Source organism: Petaurus breviceps, unplaced genomic scaffold (genome assembly GCF_028583685.1).
Source record: "Petaurus breviceps papuanus isolate PSGF00001 unplaced genomic scaffold, PetGlider_PUasm1.0 126, whole genome shotgun sequence".
NCBI lineage: Eukaryota > Metazoa > Chordata > Mammalia > Diprotodontia > Petauridae > Petaurus > Petaurus breviceps.
This window is the reverse complement of record NW_027185655.1, coordinates 38,618,627-38,638,391: the sequence shown is the minus strand read 5'-3', so window position 1 is coordinate 38,638,391 and position 19,765 is coordinate 38,618,627. Positions and strand designations below refer to the sequence as shown.

Here is a 19,765-nt window from a genome sequence, read left to right as displayed (position 1 = left end):
TTTGCACAGGGCAGCGTTAGTACACAGAAAAGTGGTGAATGACAGACAGATCTGCCAGCTCCTGGCTGAGAAAAGTCAGATGCTTAGCCTTTTACACACACACACACACACACACACACACACACACACACATATGTAGGCACACACTTTCTCTCGTACACATACACATACTCTTCCCAGGTCAGCTCATACTCTTCCTCATTTACCCACCCATCTCTCTCTGTGTCTCTATCTCTCTCTGCCTCTGTCTCTTTCTGCTTCTTTCTATATCTCTGTCTGTTTCTGTCTCTCTTTCTCTGTCTCTCTCTCTCCTCCCAACTCCCTCAGACTCTCTCTCTCCCTCACTCTCTTCCTTTCTCTTGCCCTTGATTGACTACCAGGTCAGATAAGAAATTAAGACCAGTGAAATCAGAACCAGACCGCACCTGTCCCTCCTGCAGCCAGAAGAGCACTGATGAAATTGCTGTGATCATAACCTTCAAAACACTGCGCTCCCCCAGCTGTCAGCTTTCCCAACCCCAGGCTCCACAATAGAGACATTGGCACCAGGTTCCTAAGAATCTATTTGCAACAGAATGTTTTCATTTGGGGAAGCAGCAATGAGTTGCAAATTGTATAGAGACTTTTTTTTTTTAACAACAAAGGTGCTGAAAATAGATGTGACTACAGATTTAGTTCATTAGATTAAGGCTTGCTAATAGGAGGATCAGATGCCTTACTTAATTTGCCTTAAGAGAAAATGATAATAAATAGTACTAAAGACATAGAAAAGTAAACAATTCTGGCAGGCTGTCTTAATTTGGAGATGCAGATTCTATCCCTTGCTGCTTTGCTGCTTTTGAAATTTTTAAATAGCTACTGGACATTCCTCCAAGAAGTGGGACTTCTAGCAAGAACTGTAAGTTATGCTTCCTGACTGAGTGCCTAACAGTAAAATGAATTTTAAAAAAATAATAAGAATTCTGAAACTGGCACACAATGCTTTGCAAGAAGACCATATATGTGCATGTTTGTGCATGTGTATGAAAACATTTATGTCAACATGCACAACTATATAGCTTAAATGTTGGAAATGAAAAATATGGTGGCTTACATTCATCTGATCCTTCCCAGACTTCTTTAGATAAGATAGATTTAATTTTCATTTTAAAACTTGAATGTTTGTAACTAGTCATAACTTAGAACTTGGATCAGTAAACATGTAATTCATACTCAGGAAGATCTAGACTGAGGAAACTTTAAACAGAATGATTTACAGTTAAAAATATTTTGACCAAATATAAATTTAATATTGCTTTCAGTTATGGCTTACAAAGTAATGATAATTAATATGTATGAGAAATAAAGAATGTCAGAGAAAATATCTGCATTGAATATTCATTCGTGTGCATACCAACATCTATCTCTACTTTAGCCTCTAAAAGTTTTTTTCCTCTATTTTCACATTCCCATAACAATTGTATATGAAAATCAGTCAATTGTTACAATCATACAAGTGGCCAAAGGTTAAAAACATTCAAAAGCGATTTTTTCCAGATGTCAAATCACATCATGTCTGCATGTGATGTTATAAATATACATTTTTACACAATATGTGAGCCAAGAAATAGTACAAGTTTGTAAATATTTATATCCATAGTACCCACACTGTGTTCAGATATATAATACCACTTGTCTTTTTCTTCTAATGATTTTTTCTATATCATCTCAATAGACACTACCTTTCAACTGTGCTATTTTCTTTTGTAACATTAGACTGTTTACACTAGTTCTACACAGATATTTATATAATTAGGTTTTCATTTCCACATTTGCTGTTAAATTTTGGAATGTCATGTGCCCCAAATAAGCAAAGCAGTATAGTATTCAGTGTGATGACGAATGTTGTCAACTATTAAAATGGGGTGTTTAGAAAGAGGAATGTTGTTTTGAACTTTAGAAGAGGACTCCCAAGCATACATCTGGGTGGTTGATTTAATGGTTATTTAAAATGAATTTCAAATCCATGTCTAGGAAATGCATGAAACTCAATTCAGCTTAACACTAATCTGGATATTGAAAATATGGGAGCAAATTGCAAAGATGGGAAAATGTTGTATTCAGTGGGGAGAAGAAAGATTTTAGTGAGATTTTCTGTCCCTGGGGCTTCTCAACATCTTGTAGGTCAAAGTGGAATCCCAGATTTTCCCAAATAGGTTCAGATCATTCTCAGATCTGGTCACTTGTGTGTTTGCTCAAATTTGAGGTATATGCAGAGTTCATTCATTCATTCATCCATTCATTCAATCTTTGTTTCACAAAGTAGGCACTAATAAGCTTTGTTTAATTTAATTCAATGAATACATATCACATTTATCTACTATGTTCAAAGCTTTTTGAGGAAACACAAAACTTGTCAGATAGCAGACCCTGCCCTCATGACTCTAACAATCTATGAGATGGGAAATAGACACTTCTCAAATGGAGGGTGGGCAGAGGATTTGATATTATTGTAATTAGTTCTCAATTAATGATTCATTTATGACTTTTGTTTCATAAAAATATAAAATGAGATAACCAGTTGATACAGTGGACAAAGCAGTTTTTTTTCACATCTGTCCTTAAATATTAGTGGCTCTTGTACAAGTCACTGAATCTCTGTTTCAATTTCTTCATCTACAGAATGAAAATAATAATAGCACTATCTACTACCTAAGGTTATTTGTGAGGTTCAAATGAGATAAGATTTGCAAAGCATTTGGAACAATATACATAGTAAGTGTTATATCTATATATGCCAGGTATTATTAAATGATAGACCAAGAGAGTTGTTCAAAGGACAAATTCACAGCAACTTGAAATAGGTTTGTCTAAAAGTGGTTATACAACCTCAATCACAGTCCTCCTTATTTTAAATCTTTCACTGGGCATCAGTATAAGATATATTTTCATATACATAAACAAAAGCAGGAAATTGAGTTTTTTTACAATGATTCTATTTATTAATATAATTTGAATATTTATTTCAAATATGACTTTTAAAATCAGCAAAAGAATATGTTAATAATCATGTATGTATTATTATGCAATATTAGAATGTACCATTTTGTTGTGCATAAATAATCATGACATAATTATATTATGATATAATTTGTTAATTTAATCATATATAATTATCCTTCAAAGATAAAAGATGACATTATTGTTGATGATCTTGAATAGCATTTATAAAGCATTGAAGGATATGAACAGGCAGTTTACATCAAAACAATTTATAATCTTATGAAAAAATGCACTAAATCATTATTGATTAGAGAAATGTAAAACAAAACAACCTTAAGATATCATTTTACACCTACCAGATTGGCTAAAATTACTGAAGGGGAATGCAATAAATGTTGGAAGGGATGTGGAAAATTGGGGACACTAATTCATTGTTGGTGGAATTGTGAACTGATCCCACCATTTTGGAGAGCAATCTGGAATTGTGCCCAAAGATATTAAACTACTTCTACCCTTTGATCCAGCAATACCACTACTAGGTCTATTTCTAAAGATGAATAGGGAAAAAGGAAAAAAAATACATTCTAAAATTAGAAGCTCTCTTTCTGGTGGTAAATAACTGGAAATAACAGGGATGCTCATCAGTTGTAGAATGACTGAACAGGTTGTGGTATTTGATTGTGATGGAATTTTACCCTGCTTTAAGAAATAATGAACCCAATGATCTTATAAAAACATGGAAAGACTTGCATGAAATAATGAAGAGTGAAATGAGCAGAACCAAGAGAATATTGTATATAGTAATAGCAATATTGTTTTAAGAATGACTTTGAGTGAGTAAGTTATTTTGACTAATATAAATTGCCAAATTGACTATAACCATCATATGAAGAAAGATGTTATCTGCACACAAAGAACCGATAAATAGAAGTATGTATAGAATAACTTCACACACACACATACACACACATCCATATTTGTATCTAATGGTAGCCATCTCTAGGACAGGGGAGAAAGAGAATAGAAAAAAAAAGAAAATTATATGATAATTTTGTTGTATATGTGAAAGGAATAGCAAGTCATGCATAGTGGATTTGCAGTTTCATGTACAAACATCTTTTTATTGTACTATGTTATGTAAACACTTATTTTAATTCAATAAGTATTTATTAATGTAATAAAAGGGGAAAATGTGAAAAAAAAGAAAAACATTGAACATGCAAAAAGAAGCCTTGACTTCCCTTTTCCAGCTTCGCCATTTATTATTATTTGGAAAATCATTCCGAGCCTTCGTTTCTTCATCTGTGAAATAGAAATAGTAGTTCTTGGGCTACCACTTCCCAGGTAAGGATAAAATGAGATAATGTGCAAAAAGTTCTTTGTAAAATATGACATATAATTTTATATGAACTATTATTATTACTCAACTAATGTCCTCTTCCAATTTCTTATCACAGGAGTAGAAGTAGCTGGTGCTGACTCTATTCCAGCTGAGATTACAATGCAGGTTGTCCACTGCTCATACAAAAGCTGATGGGAATTTTCCAGGTTATATGGCAAGAGGAGGTTATCCCCACTGGAGTTGAAGGATGTCTCCCTTTTACATCTCTATAAAGGTAAAGGAAATGTACTATCCTGTGACAATCATGGTGGTGGGGTTGAGTCTCTCTCTTAATCATTGTTAGCAATATTCTTGCCAGAGTCCTCCTTAATAGCCTGATCCTTCACCTAGAAGATTATCATGTACCTGAGAATCAATGTTGCTTCAGAAAAGGCTGAGGAATGGGTGAAATGGTGTTTGCTGCCCAACAACATCAAGAAAAATGTCAGGAGCAGAACAGAGCTCTGTATACACCATTCATCAATCTAACCAAGACCTTTGATACTCTCAGTCATGAGGGCTTATGGAAAATTATGTCAAAATTTGGTTACCAGAGAAGTTCTTAGGTATTGTATGTAAATATCATGTTGGTGTGCTTCCCTGGGTAATGGATAATGGACAATGCTCTCGAGCTTTCTCAGTCACCGATGGAATGGAAGTAAGGTTGTGAGCTTGCTCCCATTCTTTTTAGCTGATATTTTCAGCAATGTTGTCAGATGCCTTCAACAAGGACAAACACAGCATCAAGGCCAGCTACCACACTGGTGGGAAGTGAATTATTTAACTTGAAAAGGCTACAAGCCAAGACTAAAGTGATATAAGAATTGGTGTATAATTTTTGGTTCATAGATGATTGTGCACTCAATGCAACCTCTGAAGCCGAGAAGCATCAAAGTATGAATTGATTCTCTGCTGATTGTGGTAATTTTGGCCTAACAATACAAAGAAAACAGTTTCTCCAACAGTCAGTACCACACCATCCATATGTGGAACCATAGGTTACAGTATGGAGAAATTTTGAAGTTTACTTACCTTAGCAGTATACTTTCCAGGGATGTACACAGAGATGATGAGGTTGACACTCACATTGCCAGAATTAGCTCAGTATCTGAGAGGCTCTGAAGGAAAATATGGGAAAGATGTATTAGACTATCTACCCAACTAAAGGTCTTATAGAGCTGTTGTGCTGACCTCACTGTTGTATGCCTGTGAAACCTGCACAGTCTACCAGCACCATGCCAGGAAACTGAATTCCTTCCATTTGACTGGTCGTTGGAAGATTCTAAAGATCACTTGGCAAGATAAGGTACAAGGTAGTGAGGTCTTTTTTTTTTTAAAGCAATTGGGGTTAAGTAATTTGCTCAAGGTTACACGGCCAGTTATTTCTGGGTGTGGTGCTAAGTATATGAGCCCAGATTTGATCCCAGGTCATCCCAACTCTGGGGCCACTGCTCTTACTCGCTAAGACACCTGGCCTCCCCTAAGCAATTGGGGTTAAGTAACTTGCTCAAGGTTACATAGCCAGGTATCAGTGAGGTCCTTTCTTGAACTAAACTTTCAAACATTCAGACTCTACTACAGAGAGCTCAGCTCTAATGAACTGGCCACATTGTTTGAATGCCAAACATACACTTGCCTAAAAGACAAATTTACAGAGAACTGACAGGCATTTACATGGTTCCCAGAAGAAGTAATACAATGACACTCTTAAGATCTCTCTGAATAACTTTGGAATCTATTGTGTGACATGGGAGATGTTGACAAAGGACCACACAGCATGGTGTGCCCACATCAAAGAAGATGCTATGCTCTCTGAGCAGAGCAGAATTGCAACAACTCAAAAGAAACATGAGATGTGCAAATTTAGAGACGTTAGTATTCCAAAGTTCATGTTCATATTGACTATTTGGACCTGTCTTGTGGTAGAGCATTCCAAGCTCTTATTGGTCTGATCAGCCACAGTTGGAATTACAGTACCTTGACTCCAATATAGTGATGTCTTTTGGTCCTCTTCAAGAATGAACAACTAGCTAGCTAGCTTAGTGGACTAAACATCAGTTCCTTTGGTTGTAAAAACTTCAATTTCCAATGGTACCTTATTAAATTATAAATACAGATGGATAGGAAAGGTGCGATTTTAGAAGAGGAAAAAAGAAAAAAAGGGGGGGAGGGGCTATTTTGCTGTGGACCCATCTTACCTGCTGACAACTCTCTTCAACAAACCCACAGTCTGCTAAAGATAAACCAAGGTGGGGATATCTTTGAGGTCAGTGGAATAGCTGTGAGAAAATATTCAGAAAAGTATATATAATTTATAATTTGTGACTTATCCATGTCTCACGATCATTTGATTGATTGGACATGAATACTAACACATTGATCTTTAACTTGGTCTGAAGGCCAAGACCTGATGATTCTACACTTGGTTTTTTAATCTTTCAAAGGATGTGCTGGCCTTCTTGAAATGGTTTTCAAATCCTTGGTCTATCTATAGCATACTTCAGCCTCTGCCAAAGTAGCAGAAGTCAGTGTCATCTTTCTGCTCTATGGTGCTGATAACATTCATTGTCACCACATATGATGTCTTTGCTATAAATTCATCATATATAACCTTGGTCTTCATAATGATACTAGCATTCCTTAATGCAGTAAGGACTGGAGGGATGTAGGGTGAGAAGAGAGAGGAATGTACTTATGAGGTTTCACATTTGCTTATATATTTCCTTCTAATCATTGGCAAACACTGTTGTATCCCCTCCCAATAAGACCAGCAGACTGCTTAAATTCACCATATCAGACTTTCACTGAATTTAATATTGGTCTACTGACCAGAGTTTCAGGAAACAGAGTGGATTTGGAGTCAGAAAATCTAAGTTTGAGTTCTAACTCCAACAGGTGCTACTTGAGGATCTATTGGCAACTAGTTTAATCATTCTAAGTCTCCTGACTCCAGGCATTTCCACTGACTATATCCCATGCCTGGAATTAATTCACTTCCTCCTTATCTTCATTCCCTGGCCTCTGTGGCTTGCTTCAAGTCCACAGTAAATTCCACTTTGTACAATAGACCCTTTCCCATCTCCCTTATTGTAGTGCGTCCTGTGTGATGGTTGCCCCCAATATACCCTATATATGACTTGTTTATACAGAGTAATTCCTGTATTATCTCCTTTCCGGAAACTCCCTGTTAGACCATGAACTCATTAAGAGTAGAAATTCTCTTTCTTTTTTTTTCTTTCTATCCCTAGCTCTTTGCACAATTCCTGACACATAGTAGGTACTTTTAATAAAAGTTTGTTGGCTGACTGTCTCATCTCAAATTTCCTCATTTACAAAATACATATTTTACCCAGGACCTATATGATCACCACTACAAAACACTTTTCACACAAATAAAGTCAGATCTAACTAATTGGGAAAATATCAATTGCTCATGCCTGGATTGAGCTAATATAATAAAAATGACAATTTTACCCAAATTAAATTATATATTTAGTGCATTTAAATTTACCAAAAAAAACTACTTTATAGAACCAGAAAAAATAGTAACAACATTCATTTGGAAGAACAAATGGTTCAGAATATCAAAGGAATTAATTAAAAGAAATGCTAGGGAAGATGGACTAGCTATACCGGACTTTAATCTGTATTATAAAGCAGAAGTCATCAAAACTACTTGGTACTGGCTGAGGAATAGAGTTGTGGATCAATGGAATAGATTGGGCACACAAGACTGAGCAATCAATGACTATAGTAATCTATTGTTTGATAAACCCAAAAATAAGTATAAGAATGCACTATTTAACAAAAACTGCTGGGAAAACTGAAATATAGTATGGCTGAAACTGGGAATAGACCAACATATAACACCATATACTATAATCAAGTCTAAATGGGGGCATGATCTAGCTATAAAGGCTGATACTGTAAGCAATCTTGGAAAGCAAGGAATAGTTTACTTGTCAGATTTGTGGAGAGGGAAAGACTTTATGACCAAACAAGAATTAGAGAGCGTTATAAAATGCAAAATGGATAATTTTGATTACATTAAATTGAAAAGCTTCTGTACAAACAAAGCCAATGTAACCAAGATTAAGATGGAGGTGGGAAATTGGGAAAGAATTTTTACAACCTATATCTCTGATAAAGGACTCGTTTCTAAAATATACAGAGAATTGAGTCAAATCTATAAGAATACAAGTCATTCCCCAATTGATAAATGGTCAAATGATATGAAAAGGAAGTTTTCAGAGAAAGAATTAAAGATATCTATAAGCATATAAAGAAATGCTCTAAATCACTATTGATTACAGAAATGCAAATCAAAACAACTCTGAGGTACAATATCTCACCAGTCAGATTGGCTAAGATGACAAAACAGGAAAATGACAAATGCTGGAGAGGATGTGGGCAAATTGGAACACTAATGCATTGCTGGTGGAGTCGTGAACTGATCCAGCCTTTCTGGAGAGCAATCGGGAATTATGCCCAAAGGACTATAAATAATTTCATACCCTTTGACCCAGCAATACCACTTCCAGGGTTATATCCCAAAGAGATCATAGAAGTGGGAGGAAGACCCATATGTACAAAAATGTTTATAGCAGCTCTTTTTGTGGTAGCAAAGAATTGGAAATTAAGGGGGTGCCCATCAATTGGGGAATGGCTGAACAAGTTGTGATATATGCATGTAATAGAATACTATTGTGCTATAAGAAATGAAGGAGAAGATATTTACCTGGAGAGTCTTATAGGAATTGATGCTGAGTGAGATGAGTAGAACCAGGAGAAATTTGTACACAATTACAGACACAATGTATGTGTGATTATCAACTTTGATAGACTGAACTCTTCTCAGCAATGCAATGATATAAATCAAACCCAAAAGACTCATGATGGAGACAGATGTCTACATCCAGAGAAAGAACTAGAAAGAACTGAGTTTGAATACAGATTGAAGCAAGCCATCTGATCTTCTTCTTTTTCTTGTTTGGTTTTATTTCCTCTTTACCATCTTTCATTCCATCTGATACAATCCATCTTTATAACCTGACTAATGTCTAATGTGAAAGTATTTGCAGATCCTATACTTGATAGTATACTGCCATGGCGGGGGGCGGGGAGGGAGGGAGGGAGGGAGACAAAATTTGAAACTCAAGGAATTGTGGAACTGAATCTTGTAAACTAAAAGTAAACAAACAAATTAATTTAAGAAATTAAAAAATGCATATTTTATAAAACTATATAATAATTTATAAAATTATCTTTGCACTTCTTATTTTACAGAGGAAATATTTTGCATTTGGCCAAGAACACTATAAACTTATCATTCCTATGATCTTTTAATGTCACAAGCATATATCAAAAAAATGCTATTTATCGTGCTGTATGTTTAGCTATAGTCATTTGTGAGAAGGAAGAAGCCTCAGAGATCATCAAGTACAACTCCCTTATTTTTCATAGATGAGAGAATTGAGGGTTAGAGAAGCTAAATAGTTTGCTTGAGGTCACATGGCAAGTAGCAAAGCCCTGGATTCAAAACAAGATCCTCCAACCCCAGTTCCAGTATTTTTTTTCTATTATTGCTCTAATCTGTCCAATGGGAAGCTTTCAGAGATCTGAGAGGACTGTCTAACATTGGCCTCCATGTTTCCTTTAGAATTTGAATCCTTCCTTCACAGTATGTTTCAATAAAACAAGCTGTTAAATAGCTATGATTTTCTAATTTTTATTTTCATTGAGCCTATATTCTGAACCTTTGATATATAGAAGTACATAGGAGCAACAAACAAATATTTGATTCCTTCTTAATGAAATTTTGGGGCTAGGAACAGGAATAAGCCAAGAATGTGATTTCATAAATATGAAACTTCCAGGTAAGAAAACTTCCTCCATTAATGCAGGTTGGCACATTCTCTGCAATTTATAGCATTAGATACTTTTCTAGAGCAAAGTGACTCACCCAAAGTCACACAAACAGCATGTGACAGAGGTAAAATTTGAACCTTAGTGTTCCTGACTTTACAGCCTTCTCTCTGTCTAGTAGTCCATGCTGCCTAAGGCAAATGTTTGTTTGGTTTTTTGTTGTTGGACATAATACCATCAAACCTGCCAATGGTATTAGTCCAATGAATTTTGCATACTTTCTTTACTATTCATGATAATTATGTATTATATTTATGTAGTAATCTAGAATACTTGAAAATCTTTCATTCTAATATGCCTGATAACCTTATGGCCAAGGCAGGTAATGTTTTGTTTTTTTTATTATTATTACCATTTTACAGATGAGGAAATTATCACTTTGCCAAGATAATTCCATCAAGTGGACAGAATTTCATTCATTTGAAACCCAGGTACAGTAAATATTTCTCCTGGAACTGATAGTGTGTTTATCAGAAATAAAAATTCACTGAAGATTATAAAATGTGGGTAGTCTGTGTTAGTGAATGTGAGCAAACACAGGCACATCGATAGGGGTGTAGATTAGTCCAACCATTTTGGAAAACAGCTTGGAACTTTGCTATAAAAATGGCTAAACTGATTACATTTTTTCACCCAGCAAAACAGCTCCTGAACATATACTCAGTGACAGAGTGAAAGAGTCTCATTACGTATGTGTGTACATATGTATGTATGTATGTATGTATGTATGTATGTATTCATATATATACACACACATAGAGATAGAGACAGAGACAGATATAGATATATAGCAGCATTTCTGTGGTAGCCAGAAATAGGTGATTGGGAATATAAAAATGTAATGGAACATTTTTTCAGTATGTCGTTCAATTATTTTGAGTCATGTCTGTCTCTTTGGGACCCCATTTGGACTTTTCTTAACAAATATACCATAGTGGTTTGCCAGCTTATTTTAAAGATGAAGAAACTGTAGCAAACAGGGTTAAGTGACTTGCCCAGGGTCACACAGCTAGCACTTATCCGAGACCAGATTTGGACTAAAGAAGATTAGTCTTCCATACTCTAGGTCTGGTGCTCTATTCGCTGTACCACCTAGTTGTCCAGTATAAGAAACAATGAATATGAAGAATTTTAAGAAGCCTGGCGAGAAATATATGAGTTCATAGATACAGAGTGAAGTAAGCAGAACCAAAAGAATGATCTACACTATGAACATGAAAACATAAAAGAAGGGAATGGTAAAAGACAAGAATGAATGAGCAAATGAATGAAGCATTAGTTAAGCATTTACTATCTTCTGAGCACTGTGTTAAATTCTAGCCTTGCTCTCAAGGAATTCACATTTTAATGGAGAAGACAACATAAAACACCAGGTCTCAAAACAGTTGCAAAGACTAATTTTGGTTCCAAAGGGTTGATAGTGTCATTTATTTTCCCTATTCCCCAAAGTAAGCTGGTGAACAGCAAGTATTGAATAAGAAATATGATGCCTGCTTTGGTTGGTATATCTGTTTGACGGTGCTATTGGGTGGGAAAGGAAACTGAAAAGTGGCTGTGTGGTTTTAAAATTATTTATGACATTTAAAGAAAATTAACTGATAAAATTTCACTAATATTTAAGGGGAAAATATGGTTTTGACTAGACTAAGTCCTAATTTATTTTTATTACTTAAAAATTTATTTTTATTATTTTTATTTTATGTATCTAGTTAAACATGTTTGTTCAACATTAACATACTAAGCAAATCATATAATTATTTTTGCTCCCTGGAAAAATCCAATAATAGGTGTTCTCATGAATTAAAAGGAAACTTAAAATGTGTTTCAAAATAGATATATAACAATGTCCATGTATAAAGATATGCACATGCATTCACACAAATCACATGCTTTCTAGTTAAACTAAAAGTTTCTCTCTCAGCACCACTTCCACTTCTCCTCCTCAGATAGCTGTCTGATCTAGAGAAGTAGTAACCAGATACTGTCAGAAGAGAAGCCAGTCAGAGGGGGTGATAGGGTGCTTCATTCTCCCCTAGCCCCTTCATTGACTCACAGACTAGTCAGCCTCATGAGAACATTGGGGGAGGAGAAGATAGAAGAACTTCACTTGAATAGTGAGGAATATCATTCACTTCACTGCTGCTTTTTATCACCCCCCTCTCCACATCCTAGTCAAAGGAATCAAACTTCACTGGTATCTCCAGTGTCTCAACACAAGCAGAAGTAGCATATATCTCCAGGGTGTAAAAAGAAATGAGGACCTTACACAACCACATAAATGTGCTTCTTCCTTTCTCTATCTCTTGTGGATTTGATCTTTAGAGTCATATTTCATTTATCAAATGTTTAAATCATTTTTATATTAAAGAGCCTGATGACAAATTGAGAGCTCATTGAGAGTTTTTGCCAAAATAAGGAATGGTCTGGGAGGGATCAAAGTCAGCTGAGGAAAAACATACCCAAACAAATTATCTGAATATATCTATTTACAAGATTTGTACACATGAACCCAACTGACTTCAAAAGGCCCAGGACAAATGTGCTGAAAGCTCATCTTTGGCTTTACACAGCAAAATATGTTTACACTTAAAAGACTAAAATGAAAATAGTTATCATATGGAATAAAATTGCTCTGTTATTAACCAATTAGATAGTATTGTTTTAACAACAAAAAACCTTATGGACTTTAATACCTGTTCCTAAATTGAGTGTCTTTGGAGTAAAATTTTAATCACCAACAAAAGATATTAAGCCACTTTATCTATATTAAATACTCTTCCATTCACTTTTAATTTCTTTTTGGCAGTCAAGACTGATGGTATATGTCATTTTTGGTGTTGGGGGGGCATTGTTATGTATCTATTTTGAAATCCATTTCAAGTTTCACTTCCACTTGCGAGAAAATCTATTATATGCAAGCACATAAAGTTTGAGAATTTATCAACATAAGTGACTCCTGGTATGGGAATTTCTTTTGTCAATTTAGACTGCTAAGTCCAAGGGAGTTACTTGAGGTACAAAGAGATAGGGGGACTTTCATAGCATTACAAACTCAGAAGCAATATTTGAACTCAGGTCTTCTGAATCCCCCATCAGGTGATCTCTATATTTTCCTATATTAATATTACTTTTCATTAATCAAATAATAAGTCAAATATTTCATGAGTTTTTTTCTGGAATATGATTATATTTGCAGAGGCTGTCCACTATACTCAGAATAACTTCCTTACTTCCATCTCTTAAAATCTCTAGTTTCCTTCAAAACTCAGTACAAATTCCACCTCTTACATGACAACTTCCTTGATCCTTTCAGCTGCTAGCATTGCCCCAGAAAAATTACCTTTATTAGATTTATGTGTCATTGCTGCTTTTCAGTAATTTTTCAGTCACATCCAACTCTTCATGACTCCATATGGGGTCTTCTTGGCAAAGACAGTGGAATGGTTTTCCATTTCCTTCTCCAGATGCATAGATATAAAAATATATATTTTACATATTTATATACATACATTTTGTCTCTGCTGATTGAATGAAATCTCTTGGAAGGTAGAGATTGTTCCATTTTTGTTTACAACATTTTCATATAACATAATGCCTGACCCATAGCTGGCATTTAATAAATGCCTGTCAACTAAGTGATTGATTTGCTAGCCCAATTATAATTTTATTTCAATATACAGTAGATAGCATATAGGACATTATGTTGGATATAGAATAATTTATATATAAATTAATTCCATTTAAACTCAGATTAGTACTGTCTAGCATTAAATTAAGTCAGCATGGTATACTGATTAGATAGCTAGCCTTGCATTCAGGAAGATCTGGGTTCTAATTCTGCCTTTTAAACATGTTACTTATGTGACCCTAAGAAAGTCACTTCAATCTTTTATGAACCAAGAAAGTATCCTAGAACAAATGAGTTTTTTTCTCATTCAGTTCCTCAGCCTGGTGAAATCAGAGGTCGAGATTTTTTAAAATGACATCAAATATAATATTATGGATGCTTTAAGTCTATTGGAAAGTCTTATTATTGTCTCTTTTTTTGTTGTTCCGTGGTCATTATTCTATTAAACCTCCTTAGAGATACACTTTTAACTTTTTCTCATAACAATATTAAAACTGAAATAGCAACTACTTCTGACCACATATACCACATTCTATAACCATGATACCCACATCTTTACTGAAAAAACGATAATATATTTGCTGGAACTTTGCCTTGGCCAAAAGAGCCATAGCTGGATAAGTTTTACTTTTCTCAAGAAATATCTTTAGAACCAGTGACATAACTAAATCTTCCTCATGCCTTCCTCCCATCCCCAACAATATATCTCAGAAAGTACTTTTCTCACTTTCAGCTAATTGTCTTCCTTTACCCATACCTACAATGATTTCCTGGGAAATATTTATGTGTGAAAGTGTGTGTGCATGGGAGTGTGGGGGGGAGAGTGGGAATTACATTTTCCATATATAAACCAAAGTTAAGTGAATGATTAATTTTCCACATACCAAGTAGCTCATCTTTAGAAACTGTACCTACCATAAATTTAGATGGCTTAACTGAAATAACTGTTATATATGCATACAATATTTGATTGAAGTCTAGAGAGCTCTGATAACACTGTAAACATTCCTGACTGAGTTTTCAAACCCTTTAATTGCAAGTTAGGAGTCAAGAAACACAGCCTCTAAGCTGTAATTTTGGACTATTAGGGTCATAAACCTTGTCAGAACTTCTTGGGCTACAGTCAGAGTCACAGCTGCATCCATCAAAAGTGTCTGATTCACAGGATTGTTAGTTATGTGTTTGTGTTTGTTTTCAGAGAAACAGTGTAGTATAATATCAAGAAACATGAGTTCAGATTTTGCCAATGAACACTTGCTATTTCTATAGCTGTACTGAAGTCATGTGATCTCTCCAATTCTTCATTTGTAAAATGAGGATTCTTCCACTACTTGCCTAGCAAGGATATTGTAAGGAAAGTCTTCCTCAACTTTAAAAGGACCAGATCAGTGTGGATTTTTATTATCAGAATACATCACAAATATGGTAACCACTGTTCAAGGAATGATATTTACAAAACAATTTACAACATATGTAATCAATTTCATACAAAACATTTCATTTAGGCCTTTGATAAGGTTGAAGTTAAAACTTCATTGAATTGAATGAATTGAATTCATGAATTTAAAAATTCATGAGCAGAAGTTTAGAGAGCATTGTAATAATAACAATAAAATAACAATAATAATATTTTCAAATTGTTTTATACATTTCAGAACTTATTCATATGAAGCTCCTGCTTAGAAATTTATAGTGCATATGTTTCATTGTAAGAGAGTAATCTTATAACTTGCGTATGATCTTTTTGTCTGAATATTATACATTTTACTATAGAATAACATCCTAATAGAACTATAGACATGCCTCATGGCAAAACAGTTCATTTTAAAATGACTATTGGAATGTACCACATTGGGTCCTATTATTTCATTCATAATTTTTACAATAATGTGATTTAATCTAGCATGAATAATTTATGGTCTTTAGTATAAGACCCTTCTATACTATTGTTTCCTTTCAATTTTGAAAAATCACTTAAAATAAATGGAATTATTCTTATCATCTTAAGGCTCATATAAAAGGTTTATGTAAAAATAAGTTTATGTAAACAGCTACTGTACATATAGCACCTTCCCTTGAAATTATTTTCATAATCCTTCTGAAGGCTCACCTTAAAAGCATGTATATTAATAGTTAGTATAAGCAACTCCCATACAATTCAGATAGTATGATACCTTCCTTCATAATGTATGATCACATAGGATAATGTTATCATAAATCATCCTTTGAATTTGAAGAGGAAAATAATACTTATTTTCCTAGCAGTTGTTCTCCAATTGTCAATCTGCATACATTTAATATGGGCCTTAAAATAGATCATAAGATTTGTTTCATTTCCCTTGCTGGAAAGCCCAGTCAATAGCATTCACACTTGAGTTGGCATATATTTAACAGGTATAAGCTTTTTAATAGATTGTTCTCCCACAAATATATTCTTTATTCCAATCAACATTGGAGGCCTAAAATTGATCACATTTAAAAAAAAGATTATCCTCCCTTGTTACCTAAAGTACCTCACATCCCCAGTGAGTTAGCCTCCCAGGTAAGTCAATAGGGGTTCCACATGGGATCTGAGAACAGAATTGTGTCCTGTAAATGTAATCCATTTATTGGTTTATGGACCAAAAAAACCTCTTGGGAGGGTCACAAATTTATATGCTTTTCTTGAGTGACGGGTTTTGTACTTGGATTTCTTTTTTAATTGAAAGATGTGCTAAAAACTTATGTATAAAGAGAGTTCCCTGTTGGTTACACATTTCAAGAGTATCTCAAGAGTATAAATTATTCCATCAAGGGGCTAGAATAAATTATGCTCAATAATTGGAATCAATTTTCCCTAGAGTAAGCACAAAAAAATCCCATTAACATGGATAGAGGTTGCATATAAACCACGAGATGAAAATATAATATCACCGACAAATTAGCTTCGTATTCATGTATGACCAGATAAAGCAGAGGAGTAATATATAAACCCAAATAAGTCCTCCTTGTATTGAACCATTTCGTTTCTGGGCAAAGCCCAGTTTCATTTTGGGTATAGCAAAAGGTCAGTAGATCAATAGTAGAAAACAGAATGCACAGGCTTGAATGAATTGTCCTTCAACCTTCCAGTGTCTAAGCTTTCTCATCTGAAGTGAGGGTAACATCACCTGGTTTAAACTTCTTTAATGGGAATGTGGTAAACACTAATCACTTGCTAAGTGAAAAGTGTTTGGAATTTTCTAAAGAAAGTTTGCTCAAATTTGGGTAACACAGAGTAAGCATTTACTATGTGCAGAAAGCAGAGGTAGTATGGCCTAGTGGAAAGAATCCTAGGCTTGGAATCAGGTAGATCTAGGTTCATATTCCATCTCTGGTGAAACTTACTATCTGTAGAATCCTGAGCAGATTCCTTAATTTTTATGTGTCTCAAGAAACTCCCTAAGATTTATCTTAAATCAAAGACATGTTTGGTAATCTCAACTTGGTTGAGAACGTTTTGACACTACAAGTTTCCTATACTGACAAAATTACTTATCTTTTGCATATTTGCATGTTCACCTGTGAAGGGCACTGTGATAGTCACTGGGGTAAACAAAGAGAAATAAAATGTGTTTGCTGTTCTGTTCTCATGGAACTTATAATCACATAAGAAAGATGTATTCTCCCAAAGAAACATAATACAAAGTAAATTATATGGGCTTTACAAGTACTAAAAAAGTGTTATGAGTAGGATTTTAAGGGGATAGTGATCAAGAGACTTGAATTCTGTGTGTAGAATTCTGTAACTAGAATGTGGTTCCAATTAGTCATATGTTCTTTGGGCAAGTCCTTTTACTTCAATAAATCTACAGTTATTACTCTGTACAAAGGTTATATTTTAAAAAATGTTCTAGACTAAATAATTTGGAAAGTATCATCAAACCCAATCAATGAATGTTTTTGAAAAATTGATAATGTTGGGTGTTATGGGAGAAAGAATGAAGTAAGAGACATTATGCAGGAGCTTACCATCTAAGTGTGCAGTAAAGTAGTAGGAAGAGTTGGAAAATGGCCCAAGGATGGATTTGATGGATTGATAAATAAGTATATTAACCACAAGAGCTATGAGATTTGAAAATGGGGAAATTGTTGTAGTTTGGAGTGAGCTAAAATCTACAGAGCTTTCAAAGACAGATCAAATTCAGTTAACCATAGAGAAGAGCATCATGTTCAAAGTCATCTTTCAGATCATTAAAAATTCACTACTACTGAAGAGTTAGCACAAATGTAACTGTGAATAACAAAAGATGTCAAAAAGTAAACTTGCTAGTCTCTGGTCCCAGCTCCATATCTCATTCCCATTTATGAAATTCTGATTATCTAAGCTTCATTTTTTTCTGCAACCGGAAACAAAAATTCAAAACTTCATCAATGACCAGTTTGATCATTCTCATGCCCAATTCCAACATCATCATCAGACAGCAATGATGGAAAATAATTTAATGTCTAGAAGGTCAATAAAATTCTACAAACATTTGTTAAATTCCTACTCTGCTCAAAGTATTGTCCTAGGCACTGGGCATTCAAAGATACATAAAATAGGTTCTTTACCTTCATAAAACTTGCAATCTAGTAAGAGGCAACTCATATGTAAATCTCTGAAATGCAAAGTAAATATGATTAAATTTATTAGATTTATCTTTTAAAAAATAATATCTGAAGGCTATAGGATAGCAGCCATAAGACCAAGTGTTTGATTCTGAATCTGTCTTTTTGTTCTATGTAGCACACAGGCACACTTTCATATATGGCCTCCCTGAATATTATATTAGCTTCAAGGCATATTGGGAATGTGAGTCAGTTTCCACTCAAAACCAAAATTTATGAGAACCCCATCCATATATTATTGAGTATACATTCATTCAAAGTAGAAAACATTAAATTAAACAAAATAATATGAAAAAATGATAAGGAAGATTTATTCCATAATCACAAAGGTATATTTTCCAAAGGCCCACACTTCCAATGGTTGAGGGGATTTATATGGAGAACACTTAGAAGACCAGGGAAAATATATTATGAAGCATATAGGTAGGAAGGACATGTTATGTAGCAAAACTTTCAAATCTTATCATGAGTCTGGTTTGTATTCAAATCACCTTGGAGCAAAAAGACCAGTTGGAGCTTCTCCCTTTGCCCTGGGTTCTTTTTTACTGCATTCCTGACTCTGTTGTGTATTCAAGAGCACAAAATCACTGTTCTTCCTATATCTTTAAAATGAGAGCATTGACTTAAGTGATCAGCAAGGAACTTTAAAAATTATTGTCATCCCTGATATGAAAATGTGTTTAATATGAATATATATGTAGAGCGTATATCAGATTTCATGCCTTCTTGGCGAGGTTGGGGGAGAAAATTTAAAACTTATGGAAGTGAATGTTGAAAACTAAAAATAAATAAACTAATAAAAATTTTAAAAATTAAAATTATTGTCATCACTCGCAACCTATAACTCTGGGTTCACCTAAACTAGGTTCGAACCAGAAAGCATAACGCACAAAGGCCATTGTCTTGTTTTAGCTTTTGTCCCCAACCCAGAAACTTCAGAGAAAGCTCCTAAATAAATATTAGTTATGGCTTGTGTTTAATTCTCCAAAAATAGTAACAGGGTCACAAACTCCCATCTAACCACTCAGTGTGCTATATGGGATATAAGTATGGAAAATCCTTAATTTCAACCACCACTGAAAATTCACAGGACACAAAGGATACTATGAATAAAATATACAAAGTGCCCCAAAAGCTCATTAAATTCCTTGAACTTCATCCAGATGGTAAAGGCACATTGGGAAACTGCTGAGTGAATACTTTTCATATTCATTGAACCT

At 34.4% G+C, this 19,765-nt stretch overlaps 1 long non-coding RNA gene across 1 annotated transcript in view; it reads left to right on the top strand.

Moving 5' to 3' along the window:
* The first annotated feature begins 536 nt into the window (after positions 1-536).
* Positions 537-19,765, top strand: part of LOC138169972 (uncharacterized) — a 64,165-nt gene continuing 44,936 nt past the window's right edge. The window contains exons 1-3 of the long non-coding RNA XR_011170496.1: positions 537-898; positions 4,440-4,598; positions 10,651-10,719. This is a non-coding gene — a long non-coding RNA (uncharacterized lncRNA). The remainder of the gene's footprint in view (positions 899-4,439; positions 4,599-10,650; positions 10,720-19,765) is intronic.